General features: G+C 38.4%; 1 pseudogene; it reads right to left on the bottom strand.

Moving 5' to 3' along the window:
- Positions 1 to 13189, bottom strand: part of LOC144374762 (transport and Golgi organization protein 1 homolog) — a 100358-nt pseudogene that overhangs the window by 45399 nt on the left and 41770 nt on the right.

Here is a 13189-nt window from a genome sequence, read left to right as displayed (position 1 = left end):
ATATGAAACCACATATCAAGCTTCAGTTTCACCCAAAATAAATCCTCTGCATAAAAGAACCCCATTTATTTTCAGCACCAACAGTTAAATTATATGAAGTTACATAAAGTATACAAAAGGTATATAAAGTTCCCCTTGAGGAAGACACTCCTATTTCTAACTACTGACTAAAAGCAACAGAAGATTCTTGCCAATAATTAAAGGAAACTGATAGGCAAATCAAATGCCCAAAAAAGAAAATTAAAAAAGGCATCTTATCACTACCTCTAAAATATCCCCATTCATGAATGTTCTTGTTATATCTAGAAACCATCTGAGAGCCAGTATTAGTGGTAGAATACTGCCATGAAGATTAGATAAGACAGAGCAATTAAAAGTTTCTTCACTGCAGATAAAGTCTGAGACTCTAGAAAACCAACAACATTGCAGAATGAAAACTGAAAACTCAAAAGGAGAATCATTTTGAAAACTAAAGAGTTTTTAATTTCTTAAGTATAATACTTATGACATGAGAGGCGAGTCTGAGGGGAAATACACTTTTCCCTTCTGATGAAAATTCTATTAAGGTTAAATTTGGAAAAGGGAAAGAAACCAGAGATGTATGGAGAAAGGGAACACATTTATCTCTTCTTAATCTGTGTCAAATGAGACCATAGATTATATAAAGCTCCATAATTACACACTGGGTGGTATCCCATTTCTTGTGATATGAAAAAAATGATGCAGAATCATGGAGGCTCATGACTGGAAATAATTTTTATATCTAATTTTGCTTCCATACATCATCCCTGCTAAGGTGCTGTTGATTTGATTTGTGGGTGGGGAGCCAAGAACTGCCACAAGAGAACAAATTCTGCATAAGCTACTATCAGAACAAATGTACTTAAGTGCCACTGCCCTGAAAGGAAATATTCAAAAGGAAGATGGATTAGACAGGGGTCCTTTCCTAACTGAGTTTTTCATTTTATAGGGAGCTAAGATAAAACACAACCTGACTGAAGGCAAAGAAGACAAATGAATGCCAGAGGAGCAATGCAAACAAGGTGCCACCCAAACACTCATCAGTCGGCAAAGATCCTTTCTGGTCAGGTGCTGAAAGCAGGGCTCCTCAGGAAGACAGGATGAGTGCTGCCACCCAGAATGGCAAGAGTCCTAGGGATGAACAGAGTTAACAGGCTACAATGTGAGAGGAGAAAATGCAAATCAAGCCCATTTATCCAAAAGCTCAAAGAAGGAAAGAAAGACGACTACTACATGAAAAATGCCACTTAGGTACATGGAAAAACAGTTCCAAGTTTAAAGGTTACCAATCCTATTTGGTATACTTGAAAGAAACAATAGATGGTTCTTTATATGGAGTACTGCAACTGGGACTCTGTCTAAATATAAAGTTTGTACCTAGAGGCACCATGTTTCAAGATCATTCCCTAAGAGTCAGAAATGGCAACAAAATGAAACTAGTTTTCCATAGGGATTACTCTTATTTTCTGTCTTATTTTCTGCTGTGTGGTGTTTTATTTAGGGTCAGAACTTTCAAGGATGCAACCCGGAATGTCTCTAAACTGGAACATTCCTACAGTCATCAAAGACCCTTGCTACTATTTTACGTAAACAATCCACATATCACATTTTTTTAAATGAAAAGGACAATACTCATAAGCCACTAGGAGGACACTCCTAGTGAATCTCCCCATTTAAAATATCAAAGCATGATATAAACAATGTCATGTCTTTCATCAGAAGATCCATACAACTGGCTGGAAGTAGAACCCCTGGGGGAACCTTCAGGCATAGAATATAGGAAAAGCAGGAAATGGATGACCCAGAAGTTGCAAAAAAGAAAAAAAAGGGGGGAAAAAAAGCACACAATGGACATAATATTCTGCTTTTTTAGAGTAAAAACAGCACAATTGATTAGGTAAAATACACAAAAAATCAACTTTAAATATGCATGCCTGAGTTACTATCTCAGACTTAATTTACAGGATTAACTCTAATGTCCATGAATCCTTCCCTTTTGAAACAGCAAAGCTAAGAATTGTCATGTTTTCACCATGACGACCTTTATGATGTGTAGAGCCTTCTGGAACTTGATGTGAGGGGTAGCAACCACAACCAGTTCAGTTCTGTTTCAGAAAGTCTCCTGACTTTCTATGCTGTGCCAGGCCTTAGGTGTATTAGGAGCACAGGGCCTGGCAAAGAGGTCAGGTTAACTCTACAAAGACCCCAAGAAATCAGTCATTTAAATCTACACTGCTACCCATCAAAAGTAAGAATATAACACCTGTCAAACTTTTACTTACACTTCCGGCCCAAAGTTCTGGTGATACCTCTGCAAGTTTATAGTAGACAAATACAGGGTCACCTTTTTTAAAATTTACAAAACGACAATCTGGTCCTGTGAAATCTTCAACAGCTTCACCTCGATACATTAACACTGTATATAAACATTGAAAAAAGAAAAAAACAAACATTAGGATTTGATTTTTCACAGTCCATATTGACTCATCAGGAAATATGAATCCCACTATGAACAAAAATCAAGTTTTTCCAGTACTCTCTGGAATCACTTTTAATTCACCTGCTCAAAGTATCTAAAATCCTTAGAGATTTTATTGCTATAAAATACAATATTCCCTGCAATTAGACGAGGGAAAAGGAAGCTTCTCTATTTTTCTCTGTGCTGAGAAATAAAAAGCAAAGTGGCTACCACCAACCATAGCTGGTTTCAGTGAAACTCTTGGTTCTTGCAGGCCTCCTCAATTTTTTTCTGTTTCATAATCATAGAAAGCTTCATTTTGCAAATATGTAAATCCAAGTGTAGACATGGACAGGCTTAAGTATGGCTTCATGCAGAGGTAATAGGGAAGAGGTTAGAATATCCAGGAACCCCCAAGGGGTTAATTAACTTGAACTAACTGCTAAAAGACATTACCTTTAAGTGGCTGCAAGTGCTACCATGCAGCCGTAAACACTGTCAATTTCATTTGCAGCAGAGTTGCTGTCTCTGGGTTCAGGATCTGGGTAAATAACCAGGAAATATATTTTCTCTGAGCAAATATTGTTGACTATATCCAACATTAAGATTGTTTCAAAACATCCTCATTCGTATTTTTTTTTTAATAAACAAAATCAAAAGTGGGTATCCTATCTGACAAGGAACAAGTTTAACCACGAGAAAAGGTCAGGCAATACCTTCATGCTTAAAATGCAGGACTAGGATCACAATTGATCTAGAAACTGGTAGAAGCAACATTTTTCTTTTGGTTGACCAAATAGACAGTTTCTGATTTAAGATGAAATGGACAATAGATGTATGTAAAAAGCACAAAGAAATGGAAATAACACTTTTTCTAAAAGCCAATTAGCAGTAAAATACACGAGAATGTTTGTTTTATAAAAATATATGTCTGAGGAACAAACACAGATTTGGAGAGGGTAACTTGTTTTTTTGAAGCTAAAATAGGACTATTTTCAGAACTGTCAGCATCCTAATTCATATATAATTAAGAGGCCAAGTTGAAGGTGAGAGACACTTTAAGGTGGGGAATTCTCATCACAAGTGGAAATGGCAATGTTTCTCTTGTTCCCCCTTAGGTCATAGAGGATTTATAAATCAGTAATATATTAGGTGACAACATAATGCATACTATGGAGCACCTATTTAGTTCTTTTTTTTTTTTGGAGCACTTATTTGGAAGGCACACAAGGACACCTTACATACACACCTCACTACTTCCTACAACGCAACACAGACCCACCTGTTGTTTTTGGTCACATCTGTTTGGACACAGGCCATTTCTCAAGTTATGTTACCCCACTGAACCTAACCAACACCATGTCTTAGTACTGACGAAGCATCAGTGATGAGATTGTCCAGGTATCCCATGTAGGATAGCGCTCAATAGCAAAGAATAGCAAAAATGAAAGAAAATATCATGGCAGCTGCTTTGCTTCTCTGAGTGTTTATTTATTCCAGCCTTAGGGTTACCTCTAGGAACTTCTTAACATATATTGGAGACATCTTTTTTCTTTATTGGAGTGGAACAAACAATTCAAATTACAAAATTTGGTTTTGGTAACACCAATTTAGACATAAAGAGCTCAATGGTAAACTTCTTGGCCTTTTTAGCATGAATATTTTAAAATATGTACTGCTTACAATTTATGGACAACACGGTCATCAAGTTGCAAGGTTACTAGAAACCAAGCGGGAGTCCATAAGAAGTATTCTGGGCCAGTAAATATATAGAGGAAAGAGGTTCCAACAACACTAGTGACTGAGTCTAAAACTGAATTGGCTTATAAAAATCTTGGAGTATTTATTATTGTTATTGCAACAAACCTCTTCAACTGAATCTGAATGGCTACATCCTCCCCACAGCCCACCTCCAATCCAGGAATTCTGTCCGCTTCCTGCGCACAGAAGAGGCTGCAGTTCCCAGGTGGCTGGTGCAGATAGATCCTTGGCCTCTTTCAAAAGCAAAATATTATTGGCCCACCTGCTACCCTACCTCAAATATGAAGGGAGGCTTCTATGCACAGAAATGACAGGATTGAAGCAGAGTCGGGGCCGAGACCTCGGAACACATTGCGTGCCTGGACTCGGTGCTCTTCCCAAGTCTAAACTCTAGTCCCTGTTAAAAGGCAAAACCAGCCTTTTAACGATGCAAAAGGACGAAGGGGCCAGTGAGCCTTTCCCAAGGAGCCCCACCATCAACCTGCCGTGGGAATTAGGGCCACCGAGCCCTGGAGAGCATCTGCCCTGATACTGCACCGGCCCAGGTCCCTGTAGAGGGGGCAGAAAAGCGCTCTGCTACAGCGTGGGCACAACCCCATCACCCACTGAGATCCTAGGCGAATCCTGGAAGGAAATAAACTGAGAGCTGTCCCTGGGGAATCGTGTTTCCCAACCCCCGCCTCAGTCAGTAGAGAAAAATAAAACGCTGGCAACAAGTGGGAGTCGAAGCCCCCCACAACCCGAGCGGGCTGGCTAGGGCGCCAGCAGAGCCAGAGGGGACACACGCAGGGTCCCGAGGCTCTGTCACTCCTGCTCCCCACCCGTCATCCTGCGACCCCCTCACCCAGCCCTCGGGGCTGGGGACCGGGAGATCGGAGCCCCATGCGGCCCCAAAGAGCCACAGTGGAGACCCTGGGCTGCCCGCCCGCCTGCGCACTCACTGCTGCATTTGTCGTCTGCACAGAGTTTGTGTTTCGACCAGCGCTGGCCGGTGTTCGGGTCCGGTTGGCCTGGCACTCGCCAGTTGGGCCGCAGCACGAACAGCCAAAAGAGCACCATGAACAGCCAGAAGACCAGCACCTGCGCCACAGCCATGTTGTGGTCACCTGGGTGAGCCGGTGGAGTAGGCTGCAGCGGGCGTCTGTGGAGATGGGGCTCAGGGGGCGTGTGGGTAGCCAAGCGAAGAGGGGTGGCACCAGGGAAGGCTTAAGCCTTTCCGGGGTGACACTTCAGCAGGGATATCTGGGGGTCGATCCACAGACTCTACTGGAGAACGCACGGAGCTGGAGCTTCGTCCTTCTCTAGTCCAGACCTTCTCCTCCACTGAAGACCTTCTCCTCTAGTCGCTGCCTTGGCAACTAGGACTCTCCTTCTCGTCCAATCACCTGCCTTTGCTTCTGTGCCCTCACAAGCGACCCTCCACATGATTCTAGTCATCACCCACCCATCCCCCCCCCTCGCCAACTGGTCCTTTCTGGCTTTCCTCAACGTCTCATTTCTGGTTCATCCTGAACTAGCCCACTCCACCATCACTCCCATCCCCCATTCCTGGTCTGGTACCTCCTTTTCTGAACTACCAAATCCCACCCCTGACTTGTCACAGCTAGTCTAGGGTTCCAGGCTCCCTCCCCTTCAAACTCCTAGAGGTTCCTTGAAGCCCCACCCCAAGATCCCTCTGATTAGGAAAGGGGAAGGTGAATGGAACTGTGAGTGAGGGTGTAAACTGGAGACAGTGGCCTGCTTTTTTTTAAGGCGGGGACAGGTGGGGGCAGAGAGATGGACATTAGTCTTCAGGCTAAGATCTTGAGATTCTTATCTTTATCCGTAAGGGAAGAAATTATTTAATTCAAAAGCATATTTTTAACTCTCATTTTGTGCTACCATTCATGCCAGATGCTGGACAAAGCCCTAGCATGGTGTGGGAATGGATGAAAATCAAAAGACAAGATATCTGATCCTGGTCCAAAAAAGTCCACAACTTAGTGGGAACCAACTGACAAAACCGATTGTCAGAGAAGAAAGCTAGTAGCTAACATTTCTTGAATGCTTTCTTTATGTCCAGTTGTTATTCTGAAGGTTTTATACATATCAATTCATTTAATCTTCATAACAATAGTACCTTACAGTAGTAGTAGGTCCTATTCCAATCCTTATTTTAGAGTAAATTGAGGCAGTCACACATCCAGTGAGCAATGGAGATAAGTATCAAGCCCAAGGAGTAGACTCCTTTTCATCACAACCTATCAACTAACAAGCAATTGTACTTTCTGACAAGAGGAGCAAAATCTGATTTAAATCATAATATAGCTGAATTACTGATATGTACAGTTAGGGGGGGAAAGGCACAAGCTAGCCAGCCCAAGGAAGAGTGTCTGCAATGCTCCCATCCTGGGTGGAGCCATTCTCGTTTGTCTGTGACCAAGGGCTTGTTACTATAGTCTCTGCTAAAGTTATTCATCAACCTCCAACAATGAACCCATCAGTTGTTTCTCCAAATTAACTGAATCTTTAAAACTTAGAGAAAAGAATGTAGTCTACCATGTTCATAATGTTAAATAAAGAAAACGATGGGAAAAAAAGGTGTGCACAAACATTTGTCTACAGGGCCATGAGAGGTCCCCGTTGGTCCAGTGTACTTCTGCGCTTTCTGGAGAACCAGTGGATCATACAGAGAAACTGTCTGAGTCATTCTTCATTTCTTTTCTACCATGTATTTATTATGTTATAAAATGTATCTAGTAGGCATCTCTAACAACATGTTGAAAACTGAACTCATTTTTCTCTCAAAATCTGCTTTCAGTCTTCCCTATCTCAGAAATAAGAATGACAATTTAATTCCCATTATCCAGGTGCTCAAAGCCCAAAACTTACAAACCACCTTTGATCTCTTTTCTCTCACATTCCAACTCCAGTCCATTAGACAATATTATGTCTTTATTTTTATAATTTTATTGAGATATAGTTGACCTACAATAAATTGCACATTTAAGGTGTACGATTTGATAAGTTTTGACATGAATATACCCATGAGACTATCACCAAAATCAAAAAAGTATTTCATCCTTCTTTGTAATCCCTCCCCTCTCCTTTTCTGGGCTGTCTCCAAACATCTCCTGTCATCATAGATTGTTTTGCATTTTCTAGAATTTGATATAAATTATAAAGCATTTTATTTATTTATTTTTCTGACTTCCTTCTTTCCAAATAAGCATTTGAAACATGCCCAGAATCTGACCACTCCTCTGCATCTGCTAAGCCAATATACAGGCCAAACCCACATCATAAGTCACCTGAATGATTCCCATAGCCTTCTTTTGTCCTTGCTTCTGCCCTCATTTTCCCCAATATCTATTGTCCTGATGGCAACTAGAGTGATATTCTTAAATATAAATTTGATTGTGTCTCTCTGCTCAAAATCTTCCTATAGCTTCCCATTTCCAAATAAAAGGCAATGACTTTAGCCAGGCCTGGTCGTACTCATCTGTAATCCCAGCAGCTCAGGAGGCTGTCAGGAGGATCCTGAGTTCAAAGCCAGCCTCAGAAATGTAGTGAGTCCCTAAGCAACTCAGTGAGACCCTATCTCTAAATAAAATATTTTTAAAAGGACTGTGGGTGTTGCTCAGTGTTTAAGTGCCCCTGGGGGTTCAATCTCTGGTATCAGGAAAAAAAAGAAAAAAAAAGCCATGACTTTATTATGGATTGCCCTGCCTTATTATGGACTGTTCTTATTCAATGCGACTCCCCTCATCCTCTTCTCCCCATTTCCTAACATTCTTCTCTTGTCTGTTAGTTCCATTTAAATACACCAATCCCACCCCTGATTCAGAGCATTTACACTTGCAACTTTGCCTCAACCTTAACTGCTCAAATCATCTAACTAGCTAACTACCCCCTCACTTTATCATGTCTCTGTAACAGTGGCATTTCATGTGATAAAGGCTTTTCCTGGCCATCCTACACAAAATAGAGCCTCTTGCCATGACTATCAAGCCCATTACCCTGCCTTTCTTTCTCTTCAGACTTGCCTTACCACTTTAGACTTCTCTTACCACTTGCCTTACATTTGTTTATCTACTTGACTGCTCTGACCCAACCTCAAACACAATTTCCAACAGGAGCAGGAAATTAGTTGTTTTGTTCACTACTGTTACATCAGTGACTAGGGAAATGCCTAGAATGTATGAGAGAGTTAACAAATGATTTGTTGGATAAACTCATGGTTCCAATAATATTATAAATATACTACACTATTAACCTAAACACATATATTAACTATTAAGCCCCCATATATAAATAGTACTGAGAGGAAATAAGCTATGAGAACAAGGCATTTAAGGTCCACCTCTCAGCAGCATGCATCCTCAACTCCAGGAATGTACCCCTGAATGTGTTTGTTGAATAAAAACATACTTGTGTGGAGAGTAGTTGTTTGGTTACATGATACTGGAATATTTAAGTAGATCTTTTAAAACTAGTTTTAATTTTTTCTTATTTTTCTTATTATAGAATATGGTATGTTTTAGATTTTTTCTTATTGTAGAATAGAAATTAATGATAATTCATTGGTGGAAAAATCAGAAGAGCAAAATGATCTAATTGCATATTACCTTCTTGATATTTACTTTGACTCATAATCAGATATACTTTTATATGCATAGTCAGTGCTTCCAGTTACTGAAGAACTAGCTGCTTAGTTTGTAGAGTTTTCAATATTTTGATTTATCAGTATTATTTTTTAAACTTATTGCCTTAAAGACATATTAACTAGTCTGGTGGATAATGAGAAGAAAATTTCTCAACTGGCCACAATAAGGTAGTGGTAGTTCTTTCTACCAGGATACATACAATTAGTGGATGAATCAGCATTCACTTTTACTCATAGCATTTAAATATGTGGCATTGATGTTTAACATGTTTAATATAAGGTTATATTAAAAACCTTCAGAAAAGGAACAGGATAGAATGTGGTGGTGATTGTTGGCATGGAGATAAATAATCTCAAGTGAATTATTCTTTAATACCTCAAAGGGAATTCTTACGGGGTAAGGGTTGAGTAATTGTTAAAGATAAATGTGACGAGTTTGGGTGGAGGGGACATAAAATTCTAAGATATGAAGGGTTCCTAATGTCAGAGTACAATCTAAATGAGACAAGAAAAACATATCTGAAACAAATAATTGGCAGCATAATAACATATACCATTGGAAATTTGTGAAGGCACTTGCCTAGGAGCATTCAGTAGGCCTACCGCTGCTGTTACCAGGAAGAGCCTCATCTATTGTAAATGATGTGCCAGAGAATAGTGTTAAACATTTATGGAAGACTAAATCTCTCCAAGAGGGGTAACAGATTTACCCTCGCATATGAAACATTGGAAAAAAAAGTGAACAAAATACAAACAACAGTTCTCAGATATTAGATAATAAGCAGCATAAGAGTGACCTCTAAGATAAAGTTAGGCATGAGAGATGAGTGCTAGGATTATCCCAATTTACTCCCTGGAAAGAATTTTTCAGGCCACATCCAGAGAAGGGAAACTCAAATAGAAAATCTCCTGAGTTGAAAAGATGGATTTTAAAGTCTGAAAAGACTGATGCAGCTAGAAGTCCCAGAGCAGAATAAAGGAAACAGTAGAGAACTGCAGAGGCAGGGAGAGTGTGTACATGCACTAGCTCTCTAGACATCTATGGAGGGTTCCCCTGAAGTCTGCGGCTATGTAACAGTGGGCTCACATGTAAGGCCAGAGAAAGAACCTTCAGAAAGGAACAGAATGGAAGGTGGTGGTGATTGTTGGCATGCAGATCAATTTTTGTAATCACCAGCTAGAATGGAAAATCTATAATAAAAGGGCATCAAGTAACATAGTCAGTAAAAGGGACAAAATAGCCCAAGATTTAAGGTAACTCCTGTCTAGCCGAATCTTAAAAAGATAAAAATGTTTCCAAGATAGTTCAGAAAAAAAGCTGTACACAGCTCAAGAATATTTAAAAGAATACAAAATGTTTCCAAGATAGTTCAGCAAAAAGCTGTACACAGCTCAAGAATATTTAAAAGAATACAAAATATCCAGTACTGAACAAGGTAAATTCACAATGTTTGGAATCCAATAAAAATGTATGAGGCATGCAAAGAGTGAGGAAAATATAACCCATGTTGAAAAGAAAATTAATAAAAATGATCACTAATTACACTGTGATAGAGTTATTATACAAGGACATTAATACAGTTGTATACCATATGTTCAAGATGCTATGGAAAAGCATAAGCATGTAAAGGAGAAAAAGAAGATATAAAAATGTCTGAATTAGATAAAATTAGATAAAATCAGATAAAACAATGGCTAAGGTGAAAATTACACTGAATGAGATTAACAGCAGATTCAACATTGAAGACGTCAATATCAGCAAACTGAATATGCAGTGATAAAGACTCCAAAATCAAACACGGAGAAAGAGACTGAATTGAACAAAGCATCAGTATGCACAGCTTCAACCAGTCCAATATATATGTTACGGTAGTTCCTAAAAGAGGTGGGAAAAACACATTTGAAGAAATAATAAATAAAAATGTTCTATATCTGATGAACACTCAGATTCAAAAAGCTCAATGAATAAGAAAAATGATAAAGATGACACAAATTTACACTAAATGCTTAAAACCAGTGCTAAGAAAAAAATTGAAAAGCATCTACAGAAAACAGATACCATTATGTACAAAGGAGTGAAAGTAAAATGTCAAAATTCATTCAAGAACCATGCAAACCAGAAAACAGTACATCAACATTTTCAAGTTCTGAAAGAAAAAAAACTGATATCCTAGAATTGCATTCCAAATGAAAATATATTTCAAAATGATATAGTCTTTAATGCAAAAGAATTAAGTTAAGCCCTACCCCACATAAAAATTACCTCAAAATGGACCACAGACATAAATGTAAGAATTCAAAATGGACAACACATATATATGTAAGAACCAAAACTAAATGTAAGAAAGCATAGGTAAGTCTTGGGGTAGACAATGACTTTGTATTTAAGACACCAAAGGCCCAAGCACCAAAAGAAAAAATAATAAAGTAATGAACTTCATCAAATTTAAAACTTTTAAAGGCTACCATCGAAGAAAGTGAAAACACAATCATAGAAGAAAACATTTACAATTCATGTAGTTAGAATATAACTACCTAGAATATACAAGCAATTCTTATTGTTCAATATGAAAAGACAAATGGCAAGAAATTAGAATAGACATTTCTCCAAAGAAAATATTCAAAAGCAAATAAGCAAATGAAAGTATACCCAGCACCATTAGGGAAATGTACAACCTCAGTGAGATACTACTTCACATCTATCAAGATGTTTATAATCAAAAAGATAATAATAAGTTGGCAAGGATGTGGATCAATGGGAGCCCTCACACACTACTGGTAGGAATAGACTACAGACCTAAATGTAGCAGCTAAACCTATACAACTTCTGGAAGAAAATATAAAAAGCTGTTTGGCAGAGGCTTTTAAAACTAACTAGCTCTCTCTGCCTCATGCTCTCTTTTTTCCTCTCTCTCCTCAAAAACTTTGTCTCATGCTGGGCGTGGTGGTGCATACCTGTAATACCAGTGGCTCAAAAGGCTGAGGCAGGGGGATTGCAAGTTCAAAGCCAGCCTCAGCAAAAGTGAGGCACTAAGCAACTCAGTGAGACCCTGTCTCTAAATAAAATACTAAATAGGACTGGGGATGTGGCTCAGTGGTGGTATGACCCTGAGTTCAATCCCCAGTACCAAAAACAACAACAACAACAAACTTTGTCTATTGTATATTCATTGTTATGGAAATGGAAAGGTAAGCTGACAGGCTAGGAAAAAGTATTGGCAAAACATATCTCTCTCAAGAGAATGATATCTAGGATATACAAATGATTCTTACAACTTATTAATAAGAAAAATCACCCAATTTGAAAAGATGGGCAGAAGACTTTTTTTCTTCACCAAAGTAGACACAAATATGGTGAATGTGCACATGAAAGGATATCCAACATAAGTTGAAATGTAAATCAAAACTGCAATGTTATTACACATACAGTAGGATGGACAAAATTTAAGACTCATCATAACAAATGTTGACAAAGATGAAGACTATGGTATCTCTCTTAGAACTGCAGACTATAACATGTAGTATAAACAATGGCACAAACTGTTAGAAAACTGTTTGGCAGTTGCTTTAAAAATTAAATCACATCTGTCGAGATATTTACTCCAGAGAAATAAAAGCATACATCCACACTGAGACTTGTGCACAACTATTCATGGTGGTTTTATTTGTAATAGTCAAAAAATCCCCAATGTTGGACTGTGGGAACATGTCTGTCTTACATGCCTCAGAACCCTTATACTCATATTAACCATATAGTAGACATTTGATTACTAACTATTACATGAATGTAGAGATTGATTTTTTTTACTGTTAATAGAGCTTCTCTTTTATTAAATATAACAGACAAAAGAAAATCACGTATAGCACAATGAATTATCACAAAGTAAACATATCCACTGAACCCTAACCCAGGTCAAGAAATTGGACATCAAATGCACTTTCATGAGCCCTTTCTCATTGCTCCCCTAATTATTCCCTCCACTCCCCCAGAGTTAGGCACTATTTTAACTTCTAATAACAAGGATTAGTTTTGGCTGTTTTGTTACTTTATACAGTGTAATCATACACATGTGTTCTTTGGTATGTGGCTTTTTTAGCTCCATATGTATTTTTATAAGATTTATCCAAGTTGTTGAATGTGAATGTACTTCTTATTTTCATTGCTTAATAATTTTCCACTGTATAAATATAACCTGGTTTACTTAAAAAAATCCCCAATGTATATCAATAGGAAAATAGATAATAAATTTTGGAAACATACTTAGCAAGAATAAAGAACTATTGATAATAGCAAAAACAGGGAG

This window comes from Ictidomys tridecemlineatus, unplaced genomic scaffold, assembly GCF_052094955.1.
Source record: "Ictidomys tridecemlineatus isolate mIctTri1 unplaced genomic scaffold, mIctTri1.hap1 Scaffold_87, whole genome shotgun sequence".
NCBI classification, from domain to species: Eukaryota; Metazoa; Chordata; class Mammalia; order Rodentia; family Sciuridae; genus Ictidomys; species Ictidomys tridecemlineatus.
The sequence above is the reverse complement of the archived record's forward strand: the minus strand, read 5'-3'. Positions and strand labels throughout refer to the sequence as shown.